This window comes from Aythya fuligula, chromosome Z (genome assembly GCF_009819795.1).
Source record: "Aythya fuligula isolate bAytFul2 chromosome Z, bAytFul2.pri, whole genome shotgun sequence".
In the NCBI taxonomy this organism is placed as follows: domain Eukaryota; kingdom Metazoa; phylum Chordata; class Aves; order Anseriformes; family Anatidae; genus Aythya; species Aythya fuligula.
The window spans coordinates 25,821,419-25,833,661 of record NC_045593.1 but is presented as its reverse complement, the minus strand read 5'-3'; the positions used below and the strand labels follow the sequence as shown (position 1 = coordinate 25,833,661).

At 50.0% G+C, this 12,243-nt stretch overlaps 1 long non-coding RNA gene and 1 other non-coding gene across 2 annotated transcripts; both read right to left on the bottom strand.

The window, feature by feature from the left end:
• Positions 1–86: 86 nt before the first annotated feature.
• Positions 87–2,269, bottom strand: LOC116500641. The gene is made up of 3 exons (XR_004254320.1): positions 2,224–2,269; positions 1,440–1,508; positions 87–911 (listed from the first exon to the last, which is right to left on the bottom strand). It is a non-coding gene; the product is annotated as an uncharacterized LOC116500641 (long non-coding RNA).
• Positions 1,118–1,252, bottom strand: LOC116501240. The gene has a single exon (XR_004254396.1). It is a non-coding gene; the product is annotated as a small nucleolar RNA SNORA47 (small nucleolar RNA).
• Positions 2,270–12,243: the final 9,974 nt, after the last annotated feature.

Here is a 12,243-nt window from a genome sequence, read left to right as displayed (position 1 = left end):
AGCTATTTATATTAGGCTATCCTTAGGCTCTCATAATATAAAATGAAATATTCATTCCGTGATGTTTAAATCATTAAAGCACACAATTTAAGTGTAAGGGACTCTTTACTTCAGTAGCATACAGTTAGTGATACAGCTACGAGTACCCTGAATGCCTGTAGTGGTATTGCTTAAAATCAGTTCACAATTCGCCTTTGTAAGCAGCTGTCTTTTTCTTGATCTTTTTCTTCTTTTTCTCTTCATCTTTTTTTTTTTTTATCTTTTTTTGTTATAGCTAGTTATGAATTACTGGCTTACTTTGCCAATACATTCCTTTTTGTTAACAACATTTACGTTTTCAAAATATACCTCTTTCTAGCTGAGAAAAATAAAAAACTGTATTAAACAGCAGTACAGTAAGTTTCAGTTTACCAAGTATCTAAAAAGGGACTGATGCTACTAGGAAAAAAACAAGAGCCTGCAAAAACAAAGGGTTTGCTTATACTTTTTTGCTGATGCTGTTAATTTGTTTGTTTTAAAAATGACCTCTATGGTCTTGATAGTAAATCAAACTACAAATCTTAATTTGAAGGGATAAGAACACATTTTGTATATATATCACTAGGAACCTTAGCATTCATTCTCCCCAGTTATTCAAGTTACAGCTCTAAGAAGTCAATCACTGGTTCATTGCTGCCACGCAAAAAAAAAATGCAATGTTGAAAGATTTAGCTTTAAAGATTTAAAGTTTGTATCTCAAAAAGTTTGTGAAGTAAGATTTAATTTGCTCTGAGAGAGGTACACTCTCATGCAGTTAAGCATGGTCTGCTTTTGGTACTGCAGCTTCCTCTTTTAACAATTCCGTATGAAGGGTCGAAGCTTAGTCTCGGTTTAGTGTTGGCATGACAAATCTCATTAGCTCTTGGTGCTGCCTGGGAAAACAGAAAAAGCAGTTCCATTAATACAAAGCACTGCTAACAAAACAACTGGAAATAAGGTATGACTAATCTTCATCAAGCAGTTGTGTAGCTTTATTGAGAAGACTTTTATTGAGCTAAATAAGGCTCTTCCTCCCCTATTTGTCACCCCTTAGTAAGCTTAAGAAAAATGGAAGGTGGAAGCCCTTAGTGGGATGCAAATGTTATGTGCAAATGCAGTACTGCTTTCCCTCATATCAGGAGGAGAGCATGAGCTGCCTTTGCACTATTATAATTTTGGAGGCCATAACCAGTAAGATACAGCATGAAGTCTGTCTTACCTTCTCAATCCTCCAATCACCTTGTTGACTTTCTGCACATTCCAAGTCAAAAGTTTCAGTATTTACTATGTATACATAAAGTAATATTTGTATATACAGTGTGTATCATCTTAAAACTGTTGACAACATTACAATAATTAGTTTATACAAACAAACAATTTTCTATAGTCCTAGTAGGGAATTCTGCGAAGCACCAACTTACCAAACATACTGTAAAATCCAAAATAGACTAAGAGGGGTAGATCTGTTCATATCTTCAGTGCTGAACACCCTATCGGTCAAGTAAAAACACAGAGCACATTTATCACTGCATGAAAACCACTGGATTAAACCAGAAGGGGCTCTTAAGTACTGTGTGCATTTGAAATACTTTTGTAAGCCATGTCACAGATGAAACTCAGCTTCTCTTCCAGCAAGAATGGACCCTTTGCTGCTGCAATCATTTGTACCAAATGTACTTGGCACAGGCTTTCAGCTTGTAGATAACAAAGCCACGACAGCAGGGAGAGATCTCAAAAACAGCGTTCTAAAGACATGGCGTTATGTAAGATTTGCATAACAACTGATGTTGTTTTTATATGGACTTGGTATAAATGCTGCTTATGTTTTTGACCAAAGAAAATGTTTATTCTTCAGCCAGTTGCCTTTCACCCAAATTTTATTTTAACCTGGCACTAGCTCTGTTCTTCTGCATACATGTATACATGCATACAGCTAAAAGAAATAAATTCATCAGGACACAGCCCTGCAACGCAGCAGAGCATCACCCATTTCTCCTGCTGCTACCTCCCAAGCTCCTTGGTTAAAGCAGGAGTAAATAAATAAATAAATAAATAAATAGATAGATAAGTAAATAAAAAAATGGAAACACCGTGAGGGAAGCCACACGCGTGAGGGAGGCCTGCGGGGCAGAGCAGCTCCCGCCGCTGCCCGCCCGAGCCGCCCTTCAGCCCCATGACCCGCGCCCAGCCGCGGCCGCTCCTTACCGCCCTGCCGCGCCCGCCGCCATCTTGTCTCGTCTGCCCCGCGCGGGGGCGGCTGAGGGAGGAGCGCGGGCTGGGGCCGCGAGGAGGAGGAGGAGGAGGGAGGGAGGCAAAGAGCGAGCTGCTGCTGTGCTGCTCTGAGGGTCCAGAATGAGTCTGACACATTTTAATATATGTATATCAAAGTGGCTTTTTGAATATTTAGAATCAGAAATGATCCTGAGAAGAATGGGTGAAGTCCCAGGAATGGTTTCGAAAGGGAACTGCCCGGTGGGAGCCAGCACAACCAGCCAAGGGGGCAGGCACAGAAGTACCCTCAGCCTGGTCATGGACCAGGGACCAGCAGCACATCTCATCAGTTGGCAAGCTGACTTGTGATGTGCTGTCCACTTGTGGTGTGCTCCTCCACTGTATACAGACACACAGAATCACACAGAATTTCTATGTTGGAAGAGACCTCAAGATCATCGAGTCCAACCTCTGACCTAACGCTAACAGTCCCCACTAAACCATATCCCTAAGCTCTACATCTAAACGTCTTTTGAAGACTTCCAGGGATGGTGACTCCACCACTTCCCTGGGCAGCCTGTTCCAATGCCTCACAACCCTTTCAGTAAAGAAGTTCTTCCTAACATCCAACCTAAAACTCCCCAGGAGCAGCTTAAGCCCGTTCCCCCTCGTCCTGTCACCAGGTATGTGGGAGAACAGACCAACCCCCACCTCGCTACAGCCTCCCTTGAGGTACCTATAGAGAGCGATAAGGTCGCCCCTGAGCCTCCTTTTCTCCAGGCTGAACAAGCCCAGCTCCCTCAGCTGCTCCTCGTAGGACTTGTTCTCCAGGCCCCTCACCAGCTTCGTCGCCCTTCTCTGGACTCACTCGAGCACCTCGATGTCCTTTTTGTAGTGAGGGGCCCAACACTGAACACAGTACTCGAGGTGCGGCCTCACCAGAGCCGAGTACAGGGGGACGATCACCTCCCTAGCCCTGCTGGTCACACTGTTTCTTATGCAAGCCAGGATGCTGTTGGCCTTCTTGGCCACCTGAGCACACTGCTGGCTCATATTCAGCCGACTGTCCACCATCACTCCCAGGTCCTTCTCTGCCTGGCAGCTCTCCAACCATTCCTCTCCCAGCCTGTAGCTCTGCTTGGGGTTATTGCGCCCCAGGTGCAGGACCCGGCACTAGGCCTTGTTAAACTTCATGCAGTTGACCTCAGCCCATCGGTGCAGCCTATCCAGATCCTCCTGCAGAGCCTTCCTACCCTCAAGCAGATCAACACACGCACCTAACTTGGTGTCATCTGCAAACTTATTGAGGGTGCACTCAATGCCCTCATCCAGATGAAGATATTAAAGAGGACTGGCCCCAGCACCAAGCCCTGGGGAACGCCACTAGTGACTGGCCTCCAACTGGACTTGACTCCATTCACCACGACTCTTTGGGCCCGGCTATCCAGCCAGTTTCTAACACAACGAAGCGTGCGCCAGTCCAAGCCAAGAGCAGCCAGTTTCTTGAGGAGAATGCTGTGGGAGACGGTGTCAAAAGCCTTGCTGAAGTCAAGGTAGACCACATCCACAGCCTTTCCGTAATCCAGCCAGCGCGTCACTTGGTCATAGAAGGAGATCAGGTTCGTCAAGCAGGACCTGCCTTTCATAAAGCCATGCTGACTGGGCCTGATCGCCTGCTTGCCCTGCAAGTGCCGTGTGATGACTCTCAGGAGAATCTGCTCCATGAGCTTCCCTGGCACTGAGGTCAAACTGACAAACTGACAAACTGCTGCAGGGAAAGTTAACATTCCAGCCAGACACAGTACAACCTCCACCCCTTATTCCATAACATTTGTGTCACACTCAGATCCCCATACTTTAGCATACAAGCATTCTCATCATTATTCCTTGTCCTTTAACAGGACAAGGATTTAACAGGACAGGATTAATAGGCAGGTGTATCTTTTCATTCCATAGGTCTTTCTTGGAAAATGTTCATAAGAACTATTGATGATTAGGTCTTCATCTGCCAAAGTGGCCACTCAAGGCAGGCGGAGTTGGATGTCTGGACACCAGCACCAGCTTAGCTCAAGTCCTTGTTGCACTGCCTGGCTCCTTGCAAAGTTGACCTGTCGTTGATCCTACAGCATCTTCCTACAACATATAACTTAGATTACAGATTAGTTTTCTCCCAAGGTTAAATCTCCTTGAGGCACACACTTGATATCCCCATTCTTTTGCATGACCCACCAGGTATACCCTGGTCCTTGGGCGAAGACAATCCCACGAGTGGGTTTGCCTTTTCCCGAGGCAGGAGCAACCCACACTGCCTTCCCCATCCACCTTCCTATATGCACTACGGGAACCTTAGCTCCTTTCACAGTGTGTAGGGGTTTTGTTTTGGCAGGACCAGCACGGCTGTCAGACCCCCTATTGTTAACTAGCCAAGTGGCTTCTGGTAGATTTGTGTCCCATTGTTTCCACGTCCCAGCACCCAATGCTCGTAACATAGTCTTTAACAGTCCATTGTACCTCTCAACCTTCCCAGAGGCTTGTGGGTGATAAGGGATGTGGTACACCCACTCAATACCATGCCTCTTTGCCCAGGAGGTAACAAGATTGTTTCGGAAATGACTCCCATTGTCAGACTCAATTCTCTCTGGTGTACCATGACGCCACAATACTTGTCTTTCCAGGCCCAAGATAGTGTTTCGGGCCGTGGCATGGTTTACAGGGTATGTTTCCAGCCACCCAGTAGTTGCTTCTACCATGGTGAGTATGTACCGTTTGCCTTGGCGGGTTTTTGGGAGTGGTCCGATATAGTCAATTTGCCAGGCCTCACCATATTGAAACCCTAGCCATCTCCCCCTGTTCCAGGGAGATTTTAACTTCAAGGCTTTCTTGATTGCAGCACAGGTCTCACACTCATGGGTAACCTGTGTGATGGCCTCAATGGTCAAGTCCACCCCTCGATCACGAGCCCATCTGTAAGTGGCATCCCTCCCCAGATGTCCTGATGTTTCATGGGCCCATCGAGCTACAAACAGCTCACCCTTACGTCCCCAGTCTAGGTCCATCTGAGCCACTTCAATTTTCGAAGCTCGATCCACTTCTTTGTTGTTCTGATGTTCTTCAGTAGTGCGACTCTTGGGCATGTGGGCATCTACATGACGTACTTTAACATCCAGGTTTTCTACCCGCGCAGCAATATCTTGCCACAGGGTAGCAGCCCAGCTAGGTTTCTCTCTGCACTGCCAGTTGCTCTGTTTCCATTGCTGCAGCCACCCCCACAGAGCATTTGCCACCATCCATGAGTCAGTATAAAGATACAATGCTGGCCATTTTTCTCTTTCGGCGATATCTAGGGCTAGTTGTATGGCTTTTACTTCTGCATACTGACTCGACTCACCTTCCCCTTCCATGGCCTCCACAACTGGTCGTGTGGGATTCCACACAGCAGCTTTCCATTTCCGATGGCTCCCTATCACACGGCAGGATCCGTCAGTAAACAACACATGCTGCTTTCTGTCTTCTGGCAATTCATTGTATGTGGTTAAATAAAATAAATGAAAGCTATATGGAAGTCCAGAGGAAAGAAATTACTCTCTACTTCCCACAAATGAGCGATGATTGACCACGTCCTTGAAGCAGGGCCTCAACGCACGTAGCCGGTGTTCGAGAGGAGGACCAATGTTTTCCGAACGAGAGCCCACCCCTCCCCTCTTCTTCCTGTTTCCACCTTTTATTGCTGAGTGTGACACCACATGGTATGGAATATCCCTTTGGTTGGTTTAGGTCAGCTGCCCTGGTGATGTTTCTCTCCTCACTTTTTGCCCACCCCCTAGGAGGGTTAGAGAAAGGCCCAATGCTGTGCCACTGCTGCTCAGCAGTGGACACAACACTGGTGTGATAACACTGCTGTTCCAGCTACAAGTACAGAGCACAGCACTGTATGGGCTGCTGCAGGGAAAGTTAACATCCCAGCCAGACCCAGTACACGTGGACATCCCCACAGACGGTGACTGGGCAGCGTACCTCTTGCACATTTGATTCTTTTGTAAGAATTTCTTTAGCCTTTTCTTTAGCCACTGGAAGCCATCCCTTCCTCCCTGTGCGAGGCTCTCCCAGCCTCACTCCGGGGCCGTCCATCTCACATCTCCCTGACGGCCAGGGGATGCCCATCATAGCCCAGCCATGTCATCTTGTGGCATGCTATGAGAGTGTGGTGGGCTGTGGGTTGGGGATTGCTTATCTGTCCTGGAGAGCGTTGGCAGCTCTTCCTTCCAGCTGAGTTCTCACAGGCAGAGAGGGCAGGATTGTTCCATGGTCTGGTCCCAACGCTGTGTGATTGTGGCTGAAGGAGAAGAAGCACCAAACTGAGCAGCATCCCCCTGTGACCACGGGCAGCCCCTGTCTTTCTGCCCATAGCATGTAATGTCTCACCGAGGCTGTCCGTGTCCCGTTGTTCTGATGGAGCTGTCACAGCTGTCCTGGTCCGAGCGTGTCATCGTCCTGCTTGCTCTGGACCGGAGTGGGGAATGGTTTGGGGCAATCTTACCTGTTCTGGAGAGCGTTGGCAGCTCTTTGTTCCAGCTGAGTGGTCGAGGGCCGTGAGGGGGTAGTGTGCTATGGTCTCATCCCATCGCTGTGTGATTGTGGCTGAAAGAGAAGCAGCACCAAACAGAGCAGCATCCCCTGTGACCACGGGCTGCCCCCGCCTCTCTGCCCGAGGGTCTCCAGCATCTCACCACCTCCGTCCATCTCCAGTCATCCTGATGGAGCGTCACTGCCTTCCTGTCCTGAGCATGTCTGTCTTCTGCTTGCTGTGAGATCATGGTGGGGTGTGGGTTGGGGCAATCTTACCTGTCCTGGAGAGCGTTGGCAGCTCTTCCTTCCAGCTGAGTGGTTGTGGGCAGTAAGGGAGGAGACTGTTGTGGTCTGGTCCCATTGTTGTGTGTTTCTGGCTGAAAGAGAAGCAGCAGCAAACGGAGCAGCATCCCCTGTGACCATGGGCAGCCCCTTCCTTTCTGCCCAAGAGTCTCTAGTGTCTCACCGAGCCTGTCTGTGTCCCGTCATGCTGAAGGAGCTCACTGCCATCCTGTCCCGAACGTGTCATCGTCCTGCTTGCTGTGGACCGGAGTGGGGAATGGTTTGGGGCAATCTTACCTGTCCTGGAGAGCGTTGGCAGCTCTTCCTTCCTTCTCAGTGGTCCTTGGGCAGAGCCCAGGAGTGTGCTGTGATCTGGTCCCATTGCTGTCTGAGTCTGGCTTTACTAAGAGAAGGAACAAACAGAGCAGCATCCCCTGTGACCCCGGGCAGCCCCTGCCTCTCTGCCCGAGGGTCTCTAGCATCTCACCGAGGCTGTCCGTGTCCCGTCGTCCTGATGGAGCTGTCCCTGGCCTGATGGTGTCAGCTGGCTGCTTGCTATGGGACCGTGGGAGGGTGTGGGTCGGGGTGATGTTACCTGTCCTGGAGAGCGTGGACAAATGTCCGGCCCCGTGCTGGGAAGGAGCGGCCAGGAGTGTGCGGTGGTTCAGTTCGCTCAGTGTCCTGTAGGGCGCTGAGAGGGCCTGAGGAGGGAGGAGAGAGGAGCTGAGTTCCTCTGGTTGCCTTTGTGTCCAGAGCGGAGGCTGGAGCCGCAGCAGAGGAGCAGGCAGCCGAGCAGCCTCCCCGTCAGCACGGGCAGCCATGGCAGGGCTGCCCAAGCGCCCAAGTGCCGCTGGGGCCAAGGCCGTCCCTGCCCCTTTGTGACATGGGGCACCCCCTGCCTGCTGAGCCATGGGCAGGGCAGCACTGCGGGGGGGTGGGGGGCAGCAGCTGATGCGGAGCCCAGGCCCGGGCCGGGCGCTGGACAAGGTGCCCTGGTGTTTGGGCAGGGCTGCGGGGCCGTGCCAGCAGGCTGTGGGAGCGTGCTGGGGTGCGGCTGGGGCTGTGCTGCCTGCCCTGCAGGGCTCGGAGAGCTCCCCGCCGAGGGGGAGAGGCCAGCAGCGTGCCCCGCTTGGGTCCCATCGCTGCCTGTGCGTGCGGCTGGAAGAGGAGAGGCCAGCAGAGAGGAGCCCCCCATTGCTGCCCCCCATTGCTGTGCAGGGGCACACGTCTGTTCCTGCCCACCATGGAAGCCCGAAGGAAGAAGTAAATGAATAAAAACAGTGAAAAGCCCAAAGCCACGCGTTGTGATTCTGGGGAGGGGAATCAAGTAGCTGCAGCAGCAATTGCAAGAGCAGCTGCTCAGCAAAGGTGAAGTGAGTTCATTGAAATGAACTTTATTTCAGCTAAAGAGTAGAGTTGAGGAAAAACTAAGAAATCCCAAAACTCTACTAAAAGTGAAAGCAGCTGAAGTGGTGTCAGTTTTATACATCATTTGCAGGGACACTTCCCTTAGAAGAAAAGATACTCCTAAAGGACACTCTGAAGGACATTGTTAAGATCAGTCTGACCTTTAGTCTCAGTTTGACCGTAATTAGTCCGATTTGGGGTCAGAATTCTGCCTGACGTCGTGCAGGGTGGCTCTGCTGAAGCCAGCAGAGTTCCCCATGCAGTGGGTTCCCAGCCCGTGTTCCTGCAGAGGGCCAGGCTAGAATAAAGCAGGCAGGTGTAATGGGAATGAGGGAACACTGCCTGGATGGCCTGCTGCCTCCCCGTAAGAAAGAGAAGGCATTACTATACGGAGCGCCCTGTATTTTCTCTTCCTTTCCCTACCCGCAAACGTCAGACGTGTAAGAGGAAGTCAGACATTTCTTCCCCAAGAAAAAGAGGGGGAAAGTGTGCTGAAGGGCATGGCACATTGCAGAGAACAGTGACCGATCTGGGGGCGAGAGAGGCTGCAGCGCGCAGTGGGAGGCACACGCGAGGCTGTCCAACTTGGCCCTGGGCCCCCCTAAACAAAACTGATGTCAGGGACATTGCAGCTCTCTGCAGGGGTGCTCCTGGCTGTGCCAGCCCCGGGTTTGCTCTTGCCTTGCCCCTCAGGGTTTAGCAGGCTGCGGTTTGCCACGTTCTTCGGCTTTCTCCCTGGAAAAAGCATTCCTGGCCTGGCCGTGGCTGGAGAAGCAGAAATCTTAATGACTTTATCGGAGCGTTGCCCGAACAGAGATGACTGGAGACGCTTTTGCGTCTGCAGGGGGAGTCCCTCGTGGCACCTTTGGCCCAGGCTGGGTCAGCTTGGGCACCTCCCCACAATCTGTGGGGCAGAGGGAGGAATGGCAGCCCTCCGGGGGGAGGCTGGCGGTGCTGTGGCATGCACAAGGCTCAGGCGGCTGGAGCGCAAGCACGCTGTGCAGTGGCTGCTGAACCCCTTGTACGCAGTGAGGTGCTGGTGGGTACTGTCCTTGCAAGGCTCTGCAGAGAAGTTCCTCTGAAGCACGTGTGGCTGCATCAAGCCTGCTGTTGTAATCCAGTTAAATTTAACTGGAGTTAAGTCCAGTTGGAGGCCGTTCACTAGTGGAGTTCCCCAATGCTCAGTACTGGGGCCAGTTCTCTTATATATCTTTATCAATGATCTGGATAAGGGCATTGAGTGTACCCTCAGTAAGTTCGCAGATGACACCAAGTTAGGTGCGTGTGTCGATCTGCTTGAGGGTAGGAAAGCTCTGCAGGAGGATCTGGATAGGCTGCACCGATGGGCTGAGGTCAACTGCATGAAGTTTAACAAGGCCAAGTGCCGGGTCCTGCACCTGGGGCACAACAACCCCAAGCAGAGCTACAGGCTGGGAGAGGAGTGGTTGGAGAGCTGCCAGGCAGAGAAGGACCTGGGAGTGATGGTGAATAGTCAGCTGAATATGAGCCAGCAGTGTGCTCAGGTGGCCAAGAAGGCCAACGGCATCCTGGCTTGTATCAGGAACAGTGTGACCAGCAGGGCTAGGGAGGTGATCGTCCCCCTGTACTCAGCTCTGGTGAGGCCGCACCTCGAGTACTGTGTTCAGTTTTGGGCCCCTCGCTACAAGAAGGACATGGAGGTGCTTGAGCGGGTACAGAGAAGGGCGACAAAGCTGGTGAGAGACCTGGAGAACAAGTCCTACGAGGAGCGGCTGAGGGAGCTGGGCTTGTTCAGCCTGGAGAAAAGGAGGCTCAGGGGCGACCTTGCCCCTATAGGTCCATTAAAGGAGGCTGTAACAAGGTGGGGGTTGGTCTCTTCTCCCATGTGCCTGGTGACAGGACGAGTGGGGACAGGATAAAGTTGTGCCAGGGGAGGTTTAGGTTGGATGTTAGGAAGAACTTCTTTACCGAAAGGGTTGTGAGGCATTGGAACAGGCTGCCCAGGGAAGTGGTGGAGTCACCATCCCTGGAAGTCTTCAAAAGACGTTTAGATGTAGAGCTTAGGGATATGGTTTAGTGGGGGACTGGTAAGTGTTAGGTCAGAGGTTGGACTCAGTGATCTTGGAGGTCACTTCCAACCTAGATGATTCTGTGAATCCAGTGGAGGGCCACAAAGATGCTGAAGGGATTGGAGCACTTCCCCTGTGAGGTAAGGATGAGAAAGCTGAGACTGTTCAGCCTGGAGAAGAAGAGGCTCAGAGGCATCTCTTCAATGTCTATAAATACCTGAAGGGGTGGTGCAAAGAGGAAAGAGCCAGCCTCTTTTCAGTGGTGCTCAGTGAGAGGACAAGAGGTAATGTGCACAAGCTAGAACACAGGAGGCTTCCCCTGAACACCAGGAAGCACTTCTGTGCTGTGTGGGTGACCAAGCACTGGCACAGGTTGCCCAGAGATGTTATGGAGTGTCCCTCCTCATAGATCTTCAAAAGCCACCTGGACATGGTCCTGGGCAACCTGCTCAGTGTGCCCCTGCTTGAGCAGGGGGTTGGACCTGATGACCTCCAGAGGGCCCTGCCAGCCTCAGCCATTACATTATTCTGTGATCTTGTGAACTTCCTTGGCAACCTCCTGACCTTTCTGTTTATTCTTTATCTACATAATGGGAATAATAATACATCTCCACCAAAAGTGCCACGAAGAACTGATTAGTAGTTGGATATTACAGAGATGGAGGCTATAAACATATCTAGAGAGGCAGAAAGTAGTCTTGAACAAACAGTTGCAAGAAAACCAAAAAGAGCTTACATGAGAGTGGTCACTTGAAGAAATAACATGCCATCCAGCCTACCCTTTGCTACAGGAACTCAATCCTGCCACTTATTCTTGAGGTTAGGATTTATGACCCAGAAGAGACTAAGCTGTGAGGAGAACAGCAGGCATGTGAAGAGTTTGATTGGTAAGTATTAAGTAAGGATTTTAGGAAGTATACAAGTGTTTAGTCTTTACTGTCAATGCCAACCTTCAGATTAGAAACACTAGAACAGAACTCTGACAGACCTTCCCTGAGGCTGTTTGTGCCACCACTGAGGTACAACACCCTCCTCCAGCTTGGCAAGCTCTGCATTCTTCTGCACAGCAACAAAGAAATTATTAGTTAAAAATAAATAAATAAATAAATACAATGCACAAGTGGCACAGCACTGGACCATTTCAACTTTTAAAAATATTGTCATGTGCTTTGTAAAGAGGAATTCTTCATTGCCTGATGCTGTGCAAACTCATGATGTTACCAAACTCTTGCTCTGAGGCAGGTCTGAACGGGACCCTCTACTCTTAGGCTATTGCTTTGTGTGATGAAGTCGATCCTCCAGAAAAGCAGTGGCAGGGAAAATACAGCTGTGGTATTTCAGAGGTATGTTTTATGTTCAGAGTTATTTTGAGAAGTTTTCTGACTCATGCCAACAAAGTTGTTTGTTGTTGTTGTTGTTGTTTTTTGTTTTTTTTTGTTTGTTTGTTTTGTTTTGTTTTGTTTTGTTTTTTGACCTGATTGCTGTGGGAAAGCAGAGGTTCTAGCTGGTTGGGTTATTTGATCATGGAATGCTGCTAAGCTTTCTGTAGAGGTCTGTGTGATGTGCAAATGGTAAACAAGAAGCATAGTGATGGAGTCCCCATTTTTGTTCTGGTTGAGGACAAAATAATAAAGTAGGCAAGGTCTCTGTATGGCAATTTCGAGTTTGTTCAAAGCACTCCATGAGAGGGCAAACATAGTTGGAATGTTTT